This window comes from Chamaea fasciata, unplaced genomic scaffold (assembly GCF_029207755.1).
Source record: "Chamaea fasciata isolate MVZ Bird 193981 ecotype frontalis unplaced genomic scaffold, bChaFas1.0.hap1 SCAF_120, whole genome shotgun sequence".
Lineage (NCBI taxonomy): Eukaryota > Metazoa > Chordata > Aves > Passeriformes > Sylviidae > Chamaea > Chamaea fasciata.
In genome coordinates, this window is record NW_027094205.1 from 29,426 (window position 1) to 49,233 (window position 19,808).

At 49.8% G+C, this 19,808-nt stretch overlaps 1 long non-coding RNA gene across 1 annotated transcript; it reads left to right on the forward strand.

Moving 5' to 3' along the window:
• The first annotated feature begins 8,797 nt into the window (after window positions 1-8,797).
• On the forward strand, window positions 8,798-18,966 carry LOC136304547 (uncharacterized). The gene is made up of 4 exons (XR_010724649.1): window positions 8,798-8,887; window positions 13,247-13,365; window positions 14,015-14,126; window positions 18,221-18,966. It is a non-coding gene; the product is annotated as an uncharacterized lncRNA (long non-coding RNA).
• Window positions 18,967-19,808: the final 842 nt, after the last annotated feature.

Here is a 19,808-nt window from a genome sequence, read left to right on the forward strand (position 1 = left end):
GGAGCCGGGGTTATCGAGGATCAGAAGGCCCACTACACTCCAGCTGAAAAAGAAATATTAGCAGCGTATGAGGGGGTTTGAGCATCCTCAGAAGTTGTTGGGAAAGAAGCGTGTCTCCTCTTGGCACTGCAATTTCCTGTGCTACACTAGATGTTCAAAGGAAGCATCCCTTTGACACATCGGGCAAACAGTGCTACATGGAGTAAGTGGATGGGAAGCACTGATCACACAATGAGCTTGACTGGGGAAACCCAATTGCCCGAGAATCCATGAAAGCAGGCAGAGATTTTGGAGGATTTCTTTGAAAGGTCACTCGTGCTCAAGAAGCACCACCATATAATGAGTTATCAGGAGATGAAAGAGGCCATGCTCTCTTTTCTGATGGGTCCTGCCTTGTGGTAGGAAACCATCAGAGGTGGGAAGCTGCTGTGGGGAGTCCCACACAACGAATAGTTGAGGCCGCTGAAGGAGAAGAAAAGTGGCCTGTACTGTGTCTCTATACTGACTCCTGGATGGTGGCTAATGCCCTATGAAGATGGCGTCAGCAATGGAAGAAGGCCAATTGGGAGTGCAGGGGTAAACCCATCTGGGCTGCTGTGTTGTGGCAGGGCATCACTGCACGGATAGGAAACATGGCTCTGAAGGAACGTCACGTAGATGCTTACATGCCCAAAAGCCACGCCACTGAGGAACATCACAACAATGAACAGCCAGATAAGGCTGCCAAAATTGAAATAGCTCAGGTGGACTTTGACTGGGAGCAGAAGTGTGAACTCTTTACAGCCCGATGGGCCCATGAAACATCAGGGCATCTAGGAAAAGATGCAACCTACAAATGAGCTTGTGATCGAGGGATGGATCTGATCACGGAGGCTATCGCACAGGTCACCCATGAATGTGAAACGTGCCGCAATCAAGTGAGCCGCATGAGTAAAATCTCCTCGGAATAGATGGCCAAAGTGGGTTTTAAATATGGTGAGGCCTGGCAAATTGACTGTATTGGCCCACTGCCATGAACACACCAAGGCAAGAGCTTACATACTCATCATGGTAGAGGCAACTACTGGTTGGCTGGAAAAATACCCTGTGAACCATGCTAACCATTGCTCGAAACGCTCTCTGAGGCCTTGAGAGACATATTTTGTGGTGACATGGTACCCCAGAAAGAAAGTCATCAATGAGTCTCATTTATGAAATAGCCTCATAAACTCTTAGGCAAAGAAACGTGCACTGAGTGTGCATGTGACATCCCTTATCACCCACAAGCCTCTGGAAAGATTGAGAGGTCTGATGGACTGCTGATGACTATGTCCAAGAGGGTTAGGCCATGCGGCATGGAAGCACTGGGATGCAAATTTAGCAGAAGCCACTTGGCTGGTTGACACCAGAAGATCTGCTCACTGCACTGGTCCTGCCCAAAGAAAACCCCTACATACTGTGGGGGGAGATAAGGTCCCCACACCACACACAGGGAAGTGGCTAAGGAGGTCGGTGTGGAATCCTCCTCCCATGGGAAAAGGAAAACCCATTAATGGGATTGTCTTTGCTCAAGGGCCTGGGTGTACTTGGTGGGCAATGCAGAAGGATGGGGAGACCCGGTGTGTACCTCAAGGAGATTTAACCTTGGGGGGAAAATAATCTGTGTGTAAATTGTATGTTGCAGGAAGTAAAGTAGCAGGAGTGACATGAACCGACGATGAGTGAATTTTACGAGGAGCGAGGAGAGTGCGACGATAGCCCAGGCAGGGCCGGTGTCGGTGCCGAACGATCGAGTGTGTCGCTTCTGTCCCGAGCACCCATCTTGATGGAATGGAGCCCGAGTCATGGCCTGTTTTTTAAACACCTGGAGGGGTGAAGGAAACCCACGAAATGGGAAACTAATATCTGTCTTTGAAAGGAAGGGGAACGGTAGTTAATGAAAATGTATACGTGTGTGGGGCATAAAGATGGTTTGAGCATGGAGTTTAAGTTGTAAGCGTTGGTAAGAAGGGATTCCAGTCATGACAAATACAATGGAATAATTAGAAGACCTATATATAGACATATATATATATATATCAAATTCTGTGCGATCTGAGTATGATGGAAATGGTGTGAAGTAAGGGGTGGAGATTGTACTGGGTGTGGCTGAGATGGAGTTCATTTTCCCCATAGCGGCCATCAGTGCCATGCTTTGCATTTGTATCTAGAAAGGTGTTGATAACACATCGCTGTTTTGGCTACTGCTGGGCAGTGTTGGCACAGCATCAGCGCTGTCTCTCCAACATTCTGCCCCACATCAGTAGGCTGGGCGTGGGCAAGATCCGAGGAGGAGACACCACTAGACCAGGTGAGCCAAACTGGCCAGAGGGCTATTCTGTACCATATGACTTCAGCTCAGAAATAAAAGCTAAGTTAAGGAGAGGGAAGGGGGGGGGGCGGGGGGGGGGGGGGAGGGAAGGGAGCACATGCGTTATTTGCAGCGTTTGCCTTTCGGAGCAACCCCTACGCGTGCTGAAGCCCTGCTTCTTGGAAAGTGGTCGGACAGTGCTTGCTGATGGGAACCAGAGGATATAATATTTGTTTTTCCTGTTTGCTTTTTCGTGCAAAAACTTTCTCTTTTCCTTTAGTAAACTGCCTCATCTCACCCTGTGAGTTGTTTTCCATCTTATTTTCTCTCTGTGTCAAGCTGAGAAGGGGGAGTGATAGAATGGCTCTGTGGGCACCTGGCATCCAGGCAAGGTCAACCCACCACAGATGCTTTTGATGCCGTGCAGGTGTTGTAGGATAAAGGCACTGATAATGCGGGTAAATAATTGGCTGCGGAGCTGGTGCTTGCAACAGCGTTCTGGGTTCTATGAGCATGGGACGCTGTTTTTGGATCAGCATCTGCTTGGGAGAGCAGGGCTCCACCTCACTAAGCGGGACAAAGATATTTCTGCCAGTAGGATAGCTGACCTCATTAGGAGGGCTTTAAACTAAAAGTGAGGGTGCGAGGAGGGAGAGGGAGAGAATAATCAGCAGCCCTGTGTGGGAGTGATGGATAGGGTCAATGAGCAAAGGGCAGGGCAAGAGTTCCAGTACCTGGAAGTCCCCCTTAGAACCCCAAGGCAGCGGTGGATGTCATAGCTGCAAGTGTGCCCAGCAGTAAGATCTCCTTGGACAAGCAAGTTTTGAAAGAGGAGTTCGGCAGGAAGCACGGAATCCGGGTACACGGACGGGAGTTCGATGCCAGGTATTGTACGCTGTCCCAGGCTGAGCGACGGCCTGCCTTCAGACTGCACGAAAGGAAGGTAAGCCAGAATGTAACCTCGGGGTGACTGACATAAGTAACTCCTGAGATGAAGGAGACCAGATGCATTTCTGTGCTCAGGGTAGAAGGAAGAACCCTCCCCCATCTCCTGAAGTGCCCCTACATAACAGCCAGGATGCTCCTGGTTTGGAGACTGAAGAGCACATGAGTAACGGACAGGACCCAGGACAAAGCCAACGATGCAAAGCTGACCTAACCACCTGCCCACGTTAGAACCAGTGCGACCAGAGAAGCACATAAAGGTATTAGTAATTGGAGATTTCCTCCTGAGAAACACCGAGACACCCATTTCCCACCCAGACGATTTCTCTAGAGAACTCTGCTGCCTACCAGGAGCTCGCATTCGTGATGTCACTGAGAGGCTGCTGAGGCTGGTGAACCCTAGAGATCATCATCTGCTCCTACTCTTCTCTGTAGGGTCTGATGAGGCAACTTAGAACCCTCCCAGGAGTCTATTAAGTCTGTAGGAGCGATGTTAAAAGGATGGGGAGCACAGGTGCTGGTCTCCTCTTTTGGTGTCTGGTCTGAGGAAGGGGTCCAGCAAGGAGGAGGCGGACCAAAGAGCTGAATGCCGGGCTGCGTAGCTGGTGCCATACTCAAGGTTTTGGCTTCTATGGTCATGGATCTACCTTTAAGAAGCCGGGTCTGTTGGGAGCTGATGGGATTCACGCGACCAAGTGGGGCAAGATCGTCTTGGCCAGTTAGCTGGTTAGACTTACAAGGAGGGCTTTAAATGAGACTCAGCGGGGAAAGACGATGGAGTTTTGAGCAACAGGGAAGAGCCTGGGGCTGGTGATGCGTTAGGAACCAAGAGGGGAATACTTGAGAAATGCTGCAAAGGAATTGGGGCTTGATCCTTGTCCAAGAAAGTGACGCAGTCAACAGCCCAGCGGAAGTGCCTCTGTACCAATGCATGCAGTATGCATAAGAAAGAGGAGCTGGAAAGCACTGTGCAGCCGGAAAGCTAACAATGTAATCACGACAGTAAAGATGTGCTGGGACAACTCCATGACTGGAGCTCCGCAATCAATGGCTATAAAGTGGTCAGAAGGAAAGAGAGGCGGAGGTGGCCCTCTATGTAAGCCAAAAATAAGAGGGATTTCCTGTACAGAGCGGTCTTTGAAAGGCAGCGATGAACAGGTTGAGAGCTTATGGGTGAAAATTAGAGGCCACGCTGTTGCGTTAAGAGTAAGAAATTTGGCAGAAAATAAAGCCCCTTGCGTTCCAGCTGGTCCTCAGAGATCAGAGGGACTGGGTGGGGTTAGACCTAATTTCCGATTACAACCAATTCAGCACTGTGAGTCTGGTTGCCTTCTCTAAGGACCTTTGCGAGCGCAGATTCAGGAATAGAGTGGTTTTCTGAAGTTACAGAAGTAGAGATTTGGAACTGCCATTGAGAAATGCACTAGATGTGGTAGAACTCTAGTAACATCATGCTAAGCCATGCAATACTAATAATAGCAATGGTATGCAGAAGCTTCCCAAGAGGGCGTCCCCACTTTGGAGGAGGGAGAATAGAACAGACCGGCGACTGTCTCCGACATCTCTTGGGAATTCCTGCTCCCTAGCTGAAATTCCTACCCTCCTTATATACAGCCCAATCTTCTCCTCCTTACGTACAGCATGATCTAATTGGAGAGCTGAGTAATATAATCATATATGTGGTAGCATGTACTTCAGTAAGCTTATTAGCATATGCATGAGTGTGCATTTTAATACTTAAATGACCCTTAATCAGGCAAAGGTTACTTTTTTGGCCTTGTGTCTTGGTTTAGGAAGACAGGTATCTGCTAGGTAAAATTACAATCAGAGGCTCTTTGGCAAAGATTTGGGAAATAGGAATAGCAGTTCTTTACTAGTATGTAATACAAAGCAAACAAACACAAAAAAAAACCTCCCCCCCCCCACCAAACAACTACAGCATTAATGACAAACGACAACAGTACCAAGAACCTTGAGGGCTTTGTTTCACAAAACCCAGGGCAGTTTGGTTTCAGTGTCCCTGCAGGATCCTCAGAGCACCAAGCTGAAACAGTGGAAAAGTCCCGGGCTGGTAGCTGGGATGGCAGGGTGTCCCGGCAGGCAGGGGGTGCAGGGTCACGCTGTAGCAAGAGGAGCAGCGCCGAAGAAGCCGATGGCGAGGCAGGGCCTGGACCAGCTCCCCGCGGGTGGCCGGGAAAACTCCGGATTCAGGTCGACCCGGTGATAGTAGATTTCCCAGGACTGGATCCCTTTGGCCACAGTGAAACTCCTCCAGCCAGCAACAGCCGTTCTCCGCTCGGCGTGCTTTGCGGCGGCTGAGCTCCTCGAGGAGCGGCAGACACGCGTCTCCCCGAACGCCGGAAAAAAAAAAGCACGCAGCTGCCTCAAGCTTTGTCTTTTACCTGCGTTATCTCCCCCTTCCACCTTTTGTCCACCTCTTTGTTTCGGTTAAGTACTCTCAAGTATCCAACACTTGGTCTCCTTGGTAACTTGTGGGGAAAAAAATCTTTAGAGAAAGAAGGAACAAACCTAACCCCCAACACCTTGGTTTCCTTCAAAGTTCCGCTCTTGAGACTCCTTTCCATTTCCTGCCGTTCATCAGAGCCAAAAGACGACTATCCTAGCTGCCCATGAACTCCTCCTCCAGCCATATTGTCCTTTCTTGACGTCAGCTATGTGGATCTCCATCAGGAAAGATAACGTGGAGGGTACACGGTTTAGGCCATATATCGTAAGCCTTAGCCCTTTCCTGGCTCCGTGGTCATCATCTCACACAAGCCAACAAAGGAAACCTTGTGGTTGGTATCTACTATAGGCCACCAGATTAAGAAGATGAGGTCGACATAAGAAATCAGGCAAGTTAGGCAGGAGAGGAGCGTGGCAGAGTAACGGCCTTCTCTTCTGGTTGAGCCGAAGCACAAAGTGGAAATGCATAGGTAGTGGAAGCAGGGACACGCATTCTGGGACGAATCTAAAGATGCCACCCAGGTCTGTGGGGATGGGATCAGAAAAGCTAAGGCAAAACTGGAGTTGAGTTGGAAAGGGGATGTAAAGAATCATAAGATGGGCTTCCACAGGTGCGTTGGTCAGAAAATAGGACTAAAGAAAGCGTACGCAACCCACAGTCCCCTCCACTGATAAATAAGCCAGGGGGTCTAGTGGCCAGCAACATGGAGAAGGCTGTGGTACCCGGCGAGTCATTTTCCTCTGTTTTCACTGGCACGGTTACCAAACCTCTTGAGACCCTGAACCTCAAGGCAGGGACTTGGGGAACAAAGTCCCTTCCATCAAAGGAAACGGTCTGTTTTGAGACCACCCGAGGAACCTGTGGATACACAAGTCCTGCACCTGGGGAGGCACAACCCCATGCACCAGCACATGCTGGAGGTCGATCGGCTGGAAAGCAGCTTTGCAAAATAGGACAACGTGCCCTTGCCGCAAAGGCGGCCAAGGATATCCTTAGCCCAATATAGAGGAAAGCAGGGTTTATATATGTTACAAGACAGTTGTGTGGGCCATTCAAGGTGCTCGCTGTCCCTGGGGCTGCAGGGCACCACAGACCACCCTTGGGCAGCTTTGAGGGCACTGCCTATTTTTCTACAAGCCTCCTATCCAGCTTAACGCAAATCCTACTATCTTGAGCCCTCAAGCCAGCAGTGCCGAGTGCACGCTTTGTATTTTATTTGCTTCCAGGAGACGTGCAGCTTAGAAACGTCTGCAGTGGAAGTGGGGCTTTCAGCAAACAGCGTAGAGACAGTGCTGTTGGTTTTTCAAAATGTCCTGAGAAGTTAAGGCCAGGCCTGCCCTGCCCTGCCCTGGCCAAAGCAGTCATTTGACTGGAGGGAGCAGCACCAAAAAGGCACAGGCACCTTTGGGGTGCACTTGATGCGGTAACAAACAACAAGAAATAGTACTTGTAGCTACTACAGCCTCTTCTGCGACCTCGTGGCCCGCCCTCAGGGTCGCAGCACTACACGGGGCAGATCCCTCCGCGCCCCGCGGGCACCAGGTCGACGAGGGCGGACCCGCCAAGGGGGCGGGCAAAAGCGAAAAAGACAGGCGAGACAGCAAATCGAGACGCGGGCCACGATCCGGCCGCCCAATGGGCGCCGCGGAGGGCCCGGCTTAGTGGAGGAAGTGTCGGGGCGGACACGGGCGTTGTCCTTGGCTGAGGAGAGTGTCGGGGTGCTGGCCTCTCGCCCTGGTGGCGCCACTCCCGTCTTCGGAAAGTTCATCGGCAAGGCGTTTCTCTGGTATCGTCAGCGACGAGGACGAGGAGGTAGCCGCGCCTTTGCTCTCTGTGCGCGGTTCCTCTTCCCGTCCCCCTCCTCCCGCGCTTGCGGGCATCTGAGCCGAGGACACCGGGCGCGCGGCAGGGCGTGCGGCGGCGCTCATGCTGCGGGTGGGTGGGTGCAGGGGCGCGGGACGGACGGGGCGTCTCTGGGTTGTGGCGCTCTCTACTGCACCATCCCCATAGCTTGTTCTGTGCCCCACCCGCAGCCTTCCGGCTGCCGCGGGCGTACTGGGTTGCTGGTGTTGTCCGGACTCGCCTCGCATCCCACCCCCACCGTGTCGTGTGCGCGCGTAGAGAAGGACCTCCGGCGGTAACTTGGTCTCAATGTGTCTCCTAACGGCATCGATGGGGTTTCGCAGCTTGGCTGTGCTAGGCTTCGGTTCTGAAGCCCCAAACTGGATTATGGGGGCAAGGAATTGCGTCTTTCTGTAGTTAAAAACAAACAAACAAACAAACAAAAATTACAAAGTGGTCATCCTGCAGGCTGCAGTAGCTTTCCAGAACTCGTTTCTGTGGGGAAGTAAGACCGTGATAACAGGCATGCTTGCAAGGCTCACGGATGCTGGTGCTGGGAACTTGAGTGAGCTGCTTAGACCGGGGGGAAAACAATGCAGCCGTTGCCTATGCGATGTTAAGTTTAAGGTAATATCCCATATGATTTAGTTATTAAAACGCTGAAAGTTAGCAGTTAGGGATTCCTTCTGCTTTTGAAGGTAGGGTTTGCATGCAGTATGGAAGACAGACTCGTCCTCTGCACTTGCAGGCTTCCTGTCCTTATGCGTGTGTTCGATACTTGAGCTCCCTGTCCTGTGGGGAATGAATGGCCGCTGCTCTTCCAGTCACTAAAGTTTTTGCTGATTCAGTTAAGCCATTTGTCTCCAGTCTCTGCGTGGACCACATCCAATAGAAAAACTGCTTAGGAAAGAATCAGCCCGAACTGAACCATACTGGAGATTGTTAATCGCAAGTAGTGGCCTGTCTCCTTCCCCCATGGTCTTGCATGAGGAATCCCACTTCTGGAGGGGGTTCTGTAAATCTACTGTATTTTGGGTTTAGAAAGCATAATAATCATGGAAGAAAAATCAATGTTCTGGCTTGTGTTTGGGGTATCTGGTAATCTGCTTCTGTAGGAGTTCAGCGGGGCAGATGGGTTTGCAGAAGCTATTACCTTTCTCTGAAGCCGGTTTTGTTTTAACTGTTTACTCTTCCTCCAGTGCCGTGCGTTCCATGATCGTTTGCCCCTAGACGCGACGCTTTTCCTAGTCATGCCTAAGGAGCCAATTATCGAGTTGTCTGCAGCAGGAGATTCTGGTGAATCTGTAAGTACTGTGGGAGTTTTCTGTATGCTTAACTGTACCTGTAGATAGTTCCTCATTTACTAGACTCTTTCCCATCCCCCCTTTCCCCCTTGATAGGGCACAGTAGGCTACTTTGGGTTTTCTGGCGCTATCATCTCTTGCCTCTAGCTTGTAATGGAGTTGAGCTTTTTTTGACTAAAAGCAGTGCTATAAAGCAGTGCTGATCCCTGGGCATGTACTTCTGGTGCAAAATGCAGTGTTGTTTTGGAGTGCAGTCTGGTTCTTACTGTAGTGGTTTAGAGTCAGAGTAGTAGTACTTCTAACATGGCGAAGAGGGCTTGGGGTTTTTGGCAGGTCCGGGGCAAGGAAGGGCAAAGCTGGTTGAGAGGTGCTGGATGTTTTGCTTTTAGCTATGAAAGCCATGTTCAAAGACTTTGTACACCCATGCAAAAGGCCGCCTAAAGTTTATTTTCCCGCAGGATTGGTTCTGTTGCCTGAAGACACAACGGGGGCTTTAACCCGGAGACAGTGTCAGCTTCTGTGGCTGTTTTGTAGTCCTTTGCTGTCTAGCTTGAGAAAAATTGCCAAGCTCTCTTTTGCCCCTATAGCGTGCATAATTGGTCTTTGTAGCTTTGCTTGGAAAGCTTTAGTTGCTAGAGGTCGGACGGACATTAATTTGACACGCAAGGGTTGAACTGCTAGGAGTTGGCTAGCCTCTTTCTCTGGGTGGTTCTCTGCTCTCGTTCCTTCCCTTCCTGCCCTTTCCCCTCTTTATGTGTTCCTTTATTCTTTTCATTATTTTTTTTTTAATTTATGGGTTTGTACTTCCTTCTCCAGCTTCTTGGGCATGTAATGATTGTTGGCGAGATGTGTGTTGCTCACCTGGGCCTGACCAATGGATTCCGGATGGTTGTGGATGAAGGGCCCGAGGGTGGGCAGTGTGTCTATCGCATACATTTACCCATTCTGGGTGGCCGTCAGTTGGGCTGGCCGCCTGGCTAAGATTTTGGCACCGCAAGAGTTGCTGCACGTGTACAAATCGTCACTGAATGGATTTCGTCTGTTGCCCATCAGTCTAGCGGCTTTTGATGTGTAATTTTTTTTTTTTTTTTTTTGTTTTTGCCGTGTGTCTGTGGAAGGTAATAAAAGCTTTGAGCAGCAGTTGCACAATAAAGATTTGTCATGGGGATATCACCTCCGTCTTTCGTGTCTTACTGAGGGGAAGTACTTCTGCATGTTCAAAGGGTGTCTCCCCAGAATGCATGTGGAATGTTTCAGCCAGATAAGAGCATTTCAGAGATAGATGGTGATTTGCCTGTTTGTTTGAAGCGTGAAGCTGGAAGCCTTTAGCAGTCTCTCGCGTCTTGTAGCAAGCAAAGTCTTAGCTCTTTGGCAGTGGTAGACCAACGTACAGAAAGCCCATGTAGGCTGTTGCTAAAACTGTAGAAGATACTGTGTTCGAGGCTACATGCATGCTTTCCAAGGGTGGATTCACCATGGTGCACCGTGTTGGAAGCATCCACCTCCTGTTGGACCTGGGTGTCCTGGTTACAGGAGTAGGGTGCCAGTTTAGCACTATGTACACGTAAGCAAACTGTATTGTCCCACCCTCTATGTCATTCCTGATGAACTGCTAACGATGGATCATTGCAGTAGCTGCCCAGTGCACACCCAACACCTCAGGCTACAAGATGGGTGTTAAATGAGATAAGGAAAAAGAGGCAAACCCTGTGAGGCAGGATAGTGTTTCCTCACACAAATGACTCAGCCGTGATAACTCCCCTCTGGGGAAGCACCAGCACATTCCCACCCAGCCCGAGGGGTCATCTCTGCTAAGGGGCCATAATGGACTCCATGGCACTAGGATCATAGGCAGCTGCAGTGACTTAGACCATCAAAGACTCCCAAAATATCCCATGACTCACAGTATTGCATTCCTCCGCTGTGAAACTCCCTATCCGGGGGGAGGTACTGAGCATTCCCACCTGAACCTGAGCATCTATATAATCTTTGGGTTTGGGGACTTTGGGCACCACCACTCGACAGATCCGAAGGAGGAGCAAAGCTTCAACAGGACTGCCACCATTACTTCAACAGGACTGTGCCCACCGCTTGATAGGACTGTGACCATCGCTCTGACCAGCAGGGTGCCAGTTTATACTCTGACTTTGTGGGTTAAAACCAGTTCTCTCTGTATCATTGTATTTATTGTAAACTGTTTAGTAAATTGTAACTCCGACCTGTAATCTCTCCTGAGGCAGATGTGTGGGGTTCGTTTCTCCTGACGGTTTACATTTAAACCAGCATGCGGGGTGATTGCCATAGGTTTTAGAAGTCTCTGGCACCTGGTGGAATTTTATGTCTCGCCTCTGTGGAAGTTTAAGGCAGATTTTTGGGAGGAAACCTCCTAAGGGGGGCTCTCCCTCCCCTCCCCCAACCGGTTCAGGGAAGAAAAAACCTCCTCGGAGACAAGTGGAAAGAACCCTGTTTATTAAACAGACAAAGCAGTCCCCAGCACAATAAATTGGACAATACCAGATGACAAGAACTTCGTGCCGCTCTGGAGAGATGACAGGATTAGAAAAGAAGTCCTTCCTGGAGGTGGTTGCTCTGTCTCAGTCCCTCTGGCACTGAGAAACGCTGCGCAGGATGGATCTTGGTGGGTTCCAGGTGCGGGCCCCGACGGCGCTCCCCCGAGTCCTCAGTCCAGAGAGATTTTAACAGTTCCAAGGGAAGACGAAAAAAAATGAAGAGAAAACAAAAAAAAAAAGAAAAAGAAAATAATAAAAAAAAAAAACAGGAGGAGAGGAAAAAAAAGTGAAGCTTCTCCTCCTCTGCTAGCTACTGCCTAACTAACTACTGAAGGAAAAAAAAAATCTCTCCGTCCCTTGCCGTGTGTTGCTGAATCCGACTCTCAAGGCCAGCCGGCGGGGGAAAGTTTCTGAAAACAAACCGCGCGCCTCTCCCTTCCCGCTGCTCCCAGACCCAACACCAAAGGCACACAGGGTAATATCCAACAGAGACCCAACAGACAACTGGGGATACAAACGTCACAACGTCGCCCCAGGACACCTCGCAGGCAAGGTTGTGGATACTTAGCTCCAAACCGAAGAGAGCCAAGGCTTATGAAACCCAGATCCACTGTAGAATTGTGGGATCCTAGACCAGCCGAGGTGTGAAGGGACTTCGCAAGATCATCTGGTGCAGCCTTTTGTGGGAAAGGGAGCCTAGATGAGATTATTTAGCACCCTGTCCCGATCGCATCTTGAAAGCCTCCAGCAATGGGGACTGGTGCAACTTGTGCCTGTTGTCCCTTATCTTCTCCATGTGGCTCCCTTGAAGTACTAGAATACTGTGAGGAGGTTCCCCCTGAGCCTAGGCAGGTGCCTAACATTTTGCAACTACTTCCTTTGTCATTGCTAGCCTTCATGCAGCCCCTAGCTGCTTTTAGGTGTTCCTCCACAGCTTTTGGATCATGCTGAGCCCATTTGTCCGAGTATTTAGGACTTAGGCTTATTCCCTGCTTCTGTAAGTATTCAGTGATATCTTTTGCCATCCCTCCGACTATGCCAGTTGGTGCAAATGGGTGTTTTAGGTCGCTTAAAGAATCGCCGGAAAAGGCATCACAAAAGCAGGTGCTCCAGCCCTTTGAGCATCTTCATGGCCCTCCTTGGGACCCTCTCCAGTCTGTCTGCCTCTTTTTATTGAATTCTGGGGACCAGAACTGGACACAGTGTGGCCTGCAGGCATGGCCTCTGTGAGAAGAGGCCAGGGTCTGCTCTGCGCTAGACACAACTAGTTTTCACCAGCTAGGCACCAGACTCCCTGAGAGCCAAAGCCGAGCAACTCAGCAAAGCTGGTGGCACCCCTGTGTAAGCATATTTAAGAAAGGGTAAAGCGCTGCCTGGGGCAGGTATTTCCCTGCTGCCCTTAGATCTGGCAGGTGGCTGTGTCCTGAAGGAACTTTTTAATCTTATTTTCTCCTCCTGTCCTATTGAGGAGGGGTGGTGAGAGAACAGCTGGTTGGGCCCCTGGCAGCCAGCCAAGGTCTGACATCATAAAGCCTAAAAGGCATATTCTTCCATGCAGAAGGGGGTTGGTGGTTTAGAGATTTTAGGAACAGGAAAATTAATTAGGGGCTGAATGTTGATTTGAGTGAAGGGCAGGTACCAATCCGTCTTCTATAACTGCAATTTCCGCAGCAGAGGACAGCTGAGAATCAGGCCCCAGTGATGCTGGTTTGGGTGTTGCTAAGATGGAGTTCATTTCCCCATAGCAGCTCTCACAGTGCCGTGTGTCACGTGAAAAAGGGAGGCTTCCTCGACCCCTAGTGTGGGGAGATTTACTCAGTCTTTAGTGTTTAATTTGTCTGTGTTTCAGGAAAGTCGAGACCGTTGTGCCCGACCAGTCTGTCAGCATCCCGTTGGGAGGATCCTTCACTGAGCAGTCCTACTGGATCAGAGGGTGGTTCGACTGACTTAGGGAAACACACCAACAGTGTAAGGGAGACCCCTCAGCAGGTCTTCCCCTTTACCCATTGTGTTACCTGCTGCTGGCGACTGGTAGCGTCCGCCAAGGATTCACACTAGCAGTTTGTGGAATGACACTCTTTATTAATATAAATTGTGACAGGTTAAGTTTCGAAGATTGTCGGTGATAGTGTCTGATTGCAAAAATATGTTTGAAGGAATATACAGACAAGCTCTAATCCCCAATAAAATGTTCAGCATGCATAGAGTATGATTCTTATCCAATAGGCATCTCTATGGGGGAGAAGACAGGTTCAGCCCATCAACTGATCCCAGCAGCTATGATGGAGTCTTCCCTACCTTTTCCCCATTCTCGACTTATTTTTATACAATTTCTGTGTGTTTAGGTGGAGCTTGAGTGACTCTAGTCAATACATACCTTTGTTACTGATTGGTGTAAAATTCTCTTGCTTTGCTTTTAAAGATACGGTCAAAAAGAACATAGAGCGCATGCCCAGTGAGGGGTGGTTGCACTTTGGAGGTGGGTAACTTTGGGATGGAGGTGTGCGTTAATATTATTATTGGGCTTTAATGAAGCAAGTTGATCTAAGGAGAGAGATTTCGCCACAGTTGCTGGCTCAGCAGTAAAGCATCTTCCCCTATCTCCCCTGGTTGACAGGTGGTATGCGGTTTATCAGCTGCAAAGTCCCATCGAGTTCCCTTCCCTGCAAGGATTTCTGCAGAGCCTGGCCTTCGCTCCGCTCCACCCTCCATTCCATCCCCCTTAGCAGGTGCGTGTGTATGGGGAATCATCACGGAATAGGTTTCAAGTCATGCCAACTGCATTCCATCCGGGGAGCAGCAACTGTGATTTACCCTATAATTCCCGTACTGTTATAACTCCTGTAAGGATGTTAATATAACTCCTAAGTTTCCTCTAATTGAATCCCCAGTTACCGGTCCACAGGGTCCCCAGTCATTTTCCCACACCGTGCTTTGCATTGGTAGCTAGAAAGGTGTTGATAACACACCAGTGTTTTGGCTACTGCTGAGCGGTGTTGGCACAGCATCAGCGCTGTCTCTGCAACATTCTGCCCCAGCACCGTCAGGCTGGGGGTGGGCAAGATCCTAGGAGGAGACACAACCAGGACAGCTGACCCAAACTGGCCAGAGGGATATTCCACACCATATGACGTCAGCTCAGAAATAAAAGCGAAGCAAAGGAGGAGGAGGGAAAGGGGGGCATTTCTTATTTACAGTGTTTGCCTTCCGGAGAAACTGCTACATGTGCGGAAGCCCTGCTTCCCGGGAAGCGGCTAGACAGTGCTTGCTGATCAAAACTGGACAATAAATTTGGTTTTTTTCCCTCTCCTTGTTCATGCACAAACTTTCACTTTTGCTTTAGTAAACTGCCTTATCTCAATCTGCAAGTTGTTTTTCATCTCTCCTGTCCAGCTGGGAAGGGGGAGTGATAGAGTTGTTTGGTGATCACCTGGCATCTAGCCAAGATAAACCCACACCAGTCCTTTTTGGTTCCTAACGCGGGCTGAGACAACGGCAGTTATATATCTTGCATGGTATAGTAATATTAGTTACTGAGTAGCAAGCTCCTGTGCGGGACATGGAGTTTGTCAGGTACGCTTCTTATGTCTTGGTTTGGTTGAGTTTGGGAACATGTGCTTTGCTATGACATTGATGGCTTTGTTGTGCTGGGGGAGCTATTTTCTGGGGACAGTGAGGGAATCCCTGTCCCTCTCCCTATCTGGGACTGATGTAGATTGTTTCAGAATGCAGGCTGCCGCATTCCTTGTTCATCCTTACGTGAAGCTGTTGAATGCTATTAATACTATTAACTAATACTGTTGGCACACTATGGGGTTTGTGGAATCTGGTGTCATCCTGGTGTAAGACAAAACAAACTGTAGGTGAGGAGGTATTGAAATGTGCCCTGAAGCGGCTGGTCGCTGGATGGCAGTGTGTGTGGAAGGATTTGGGCAGGTTCCTAGAGTGGTTATCACCTCCCATTGCCGGGGACTTTACAGCTGAACAGGCAATGGACCCTGGCAAACTGACGCGTCACCTGATAGAAGGGTGCCTTGCCTGACCCAATGAAACCCAGCAGCTTCTCGCCCTGTACGGGGGCCTGGCCTGTGCCCCTTGAGCCACAGTTCAGTGCTCTCAGAGGAGTGTGGCTGAGGCAGGGACCCAAACTGCATTTGAGGACACTATGGCCGAGCTAGGGACCCAAACAACAACAGCTACAGTAATTGCCCCCAGAAGTGACAAAGAAAAGGCGGATAAGGAGAGCCAAGGAGCGATCAGCAAGACTCACTGACCTTTTAGTAGTCCCATGTGGCCAGTGCAAATGTCTGATGGAGGGTGGAGGGATACCCGTAGGCCATTGTGGCCCGAATGAAGTAATGCCCTCACTGAGTGCTGCTGTACCGGACATGTTAGAGCTCTAATATGAAGTGGAGTCGAAGGCTGCCAGGTGGTATGCTGCACTTGGCATTGTCAATGCATTCTTCTCAATTCCTTTGGCAGCAGAGTGCAGGCCACAGTTTGCTTTCATGTGGCAGGTTGTCCAATACACCTGGAATCGACTGCCCCGGGGGTGGAAACGCAGCCCTACCATCTCTCATGGACTGATCCAAAGCGTACTGGAAATGGGTGATGCCCCTGAACATCTACAATACGTTTGTGGCATCATTGTGTGGGGCAGTGAGGCAGAAGGAGTGTTTGAGAAGGGAAAAAGAATAGTTCAGAATGTTCTGAAAGCTGGGTTTGCCGTAAAGAGAAGCAAGGTCATGGGACCTGCACGGGACATCCAGTTCTTGGGCGTCAAATGGCAGGATGGCTGCCGTCATGTGCCTATGGATGTGGCTAGCAAGATAGCAACTATGTCTTCACCAGCTAAGAAGACGGAAACACAGGCTTTCGCAGGCCGCCTGGGGTTTTGGAGAACGCATATTCCACGTTATAGTCAGCTTGTGAGGCCCCTCTATCGAGTGACCCAGAAGAACCATTTTGAATGGGGCCTTGAGCAACAACAGGCCTTTGAGCAGATCAAAGAGGAAGTAGCTTGCGTGGTAGCTCTTGGGCCTGTTCAGACTGGACCAGCCCTGCAAAATCTACTCTACACTGCAGCTGGATAGCATGATCTCTCTTGGAGCTTCTGGCAAAGGACATCAAGAGAAACCCGAGGTCGACCATTAAGGTTTTGGAGCCGGGGTTATCGAGGATCAGAAGGCCCACTACACTCCAGCTGAAAAAGAAATATTAGCAGCGTATGAGGGGGTTTGAGCATCCTCAGAAGTTGTTGGGAAAGAAGCGTGTCTCCTCTTGGCACTGCAATTTCCTGTGCTACACTAGATGTTCAAAGGAAGCATCCCTTTGACACATCGGGCAAACAGTGCTACATGGAGTAAGTGGATGGGAAGCACTGATCACACAATGAGCTTGACTGGGGAAACCCAATTGCCCGAGAATCCATGAAAGCAGGCAGAGATTTTGGAGGATTTCTTTGAAAGGTCACTCGTGCTCAAGAAGCACCACCATATAATGAGTTATCAGGAGATGAAAGAGGCCATGCTCTCTTTTCTGATGGGTCCTGCCTTGTGGTAGGAAACCATCAGAGGTGGGAAGCTGCTGTGGGGAGTCCCACACAACGAATAGTTGAGGCCGCTGAAGGAGAAGAAAAGTGGCCTGTACTGTGTCTCTATACTGACTCCTGGATGGTGGCTAATGCCCTATGAAGATGGCGTCAGCAATGGAAGAAGGCCAATTGGGAGTGCAGGGGTAAACCCATCTGGGCTGCTGTGTTGTGGCAGGGCATCACTGCACGGATAGGAAACATGGCTCTGAAGGAACGTCACGTAGATGCTTACATGCCCAAAAGCCACGCCACTGAGGAACATCACAACAATGAACATCCAGATAAGGCTGCCAAAATTGAAATAGCTCAGGTGGACTTTGACTGGGAGCAGAAGTGTGAACTCTTTACAGCCCGATGGGCCCATGAAACATCAGGGCATCTAGGAAAAGATGCAACCTACAAATGAGCTTGTGATCGAGGGGTGGATCTGATCACGGAGGCTATCGCACAGGTCACCCATGAATGTGAAACGTGCCGCAATCAAGTGAGCCGCATGAGTAAAATCTCCTCGGAATAGATGGCCAAAGTGGGTTTTAAATATGGTGAGGCCTGGCAAATTGACTGTATTGGCCCACTGCCATGAACACACCAAGGCAAGAGCTTACATACTCATCATGGTAGAGGCAACTACTGGTTGGCTGGAAAAATACCCTGTGAACCATGCTAACCATTGCTCGAAACGCTCTCTGAGGCCTTGAGAGACATATTTTGTGGTGACATGGTACCCCAGAAAGAAAGTCATCAATGAGTCTCATTTATGAAATAGCCTCATAAACTCTTAGGCAAAGAAACGTGCACTGAGTGTGCATGTGACATCCCTTATCACCCACAAGCCTCTGGAAAGATTGAGAGGTCTGATGGACTGCTGATGACTATGTCCAAGAGGGTTAGGCCATGCGGCATGGAAGCACTGGGATGCAAATTTAGCAGAAGCCACTTGGCTGGTTGACACCAGAAGATCTGCTCACTGCACTGGTCCTGCCCAAAGAAAACCCCTACATACTGTGGGGGGAGATAAGGTCCCCACACCACACACAGGGAAGTGGCTAAGGAGGTCGGTGTGGAATCCTCCTCCCATGGGAAAAGGAAAACCCATTAATGGGATTGTCTTTGCTCAAGGGCCTGGGTGTACTTGGTGGGCAATGCAGAAGGATGGGGAGACCCGGTGTGTACCTCAAGGAGATTTAACCTTGGGGGGAAAATAATCTGTGTGTAAATTGTATGTTGCAGGAAGTAAAGTAGCAGGAGTGACATGAACCGACGATGAGTGAATTTTACGAGGAGCGAGGAGAGTGCGACGATAGCCCAGGCAGGGCCGGTGTCGGTGCCGAACGATCGAGTGTGTCGCTTCTGTCCCGAGCACCCATCTTGATGGAATGGAGCCCGAGTCATGGCCTGTTTTTTAAACACCTGGAGGGGTGAAGGAAACCCACGAAATGGGAAACTAATATCTGTCTTTGAAAGGAAGGGGAACGGTAGTTAATGAAAATGTATACGTGTGTGGGGCATAAAGATGGTTTGAGCATGGAGTTTAAGTTGTAAGCGTTGGTAAGAAGGGATTCCAGTCATGACAAATACAATGGAATAATTAGAAGACCTATATATAGACATATATATATATATATCAAATTCTGTGCGATCTGAGTATGATGGAAATGGTGTGAAGTAAGGGGTGGAGATTGTACTGGGTGTGGCTGAGATGGAGTTCATTTTCCCCATAGCGGCCATCAGTGCCATGCTTTGCATTTGTATCTAGAAAGGTGTTGATAACACATCGCTGTTTTGGCTACTGCTGGGCAGTGTTGGCACAGCATCAGCGCTGTCTCTCCAACATTCTGCCCCACATCAGTAGGCTGGGCGTGGGCAAGATCCGAGGAGGAGACACCACTAGACCAGGTGAGCCAAACTGGCCAGAGGGCTATTCTGTACCATATGACTTCAGCTCAGAAATAAAAGCTAAGTTAAGGAGAGGGAAGGGGGGGGGGCGGGGGGGGGGGGGGGAGGGAAGGGAGCACATGCGTTATTTGCAGCGTTTGCCTTTCGGAGCAACCCCTACGCGTGCTGAAGCCCTGCTTCTTGGAAAGTGGTCGGACAGTGCTTGCTGATGGGAACCAGAGGATATAATATTTGTTTTTCCTGTTTGCTTTTTCGTGCAAAAACTTTCTCTTTTCCTTTAGTAAACTGCCTCATCTCACCCTGTGAGTTGTTTTCCATCTTATTTTCTCTCTGTGTCAAGCTGAGAAGGGGGAGTGATAGAATGGCTCTGTGGGCACCTGGCATCCAGGCAAGGTCAACCCACCACAGATGCTTTTGATGCCGTGCAGGTGTTGTAGGATAAAGGCACTGATAATGCGGGTAAATAATTGGCTGCGGAGCTGGTGCTTGCAACAGCGTTCTGGGTTCTATGAGCATGGGACGCTGTTTTTGGATCAGCATCTGCTTGGGAGAGCAGGGCTCCACCTCACTAAGCGGGACAAAGATATTTCTGCCAGTAGGATAGCTGACCTCATTAGGAGGGCTTTAAACTAAAAGTGAGGGTGCGAGGAGGGAGAGGGAGAGAATAATCAGCAGCCCTGTGTGGGAGTGATGGATAGGGTCAATGAGCAAAGGGCAGGGCAAGAGTTCCAGTACCTGGAAGTCCCCCTTAGAACCCCAAGGCAGCGGTGGATGTCATAGCTGCAAGTGTGCCCAGCAGTAAGATCTCCTTGGACAAGCAAGTTTTGAAAGAGGAGTTCGGCAGGAAGCACGGAATCCGGGTACACGGACGGGAGTTCGATGCCAGGTATTGTACGCTGTCCCAGGCTGAGCGACGGCCTGC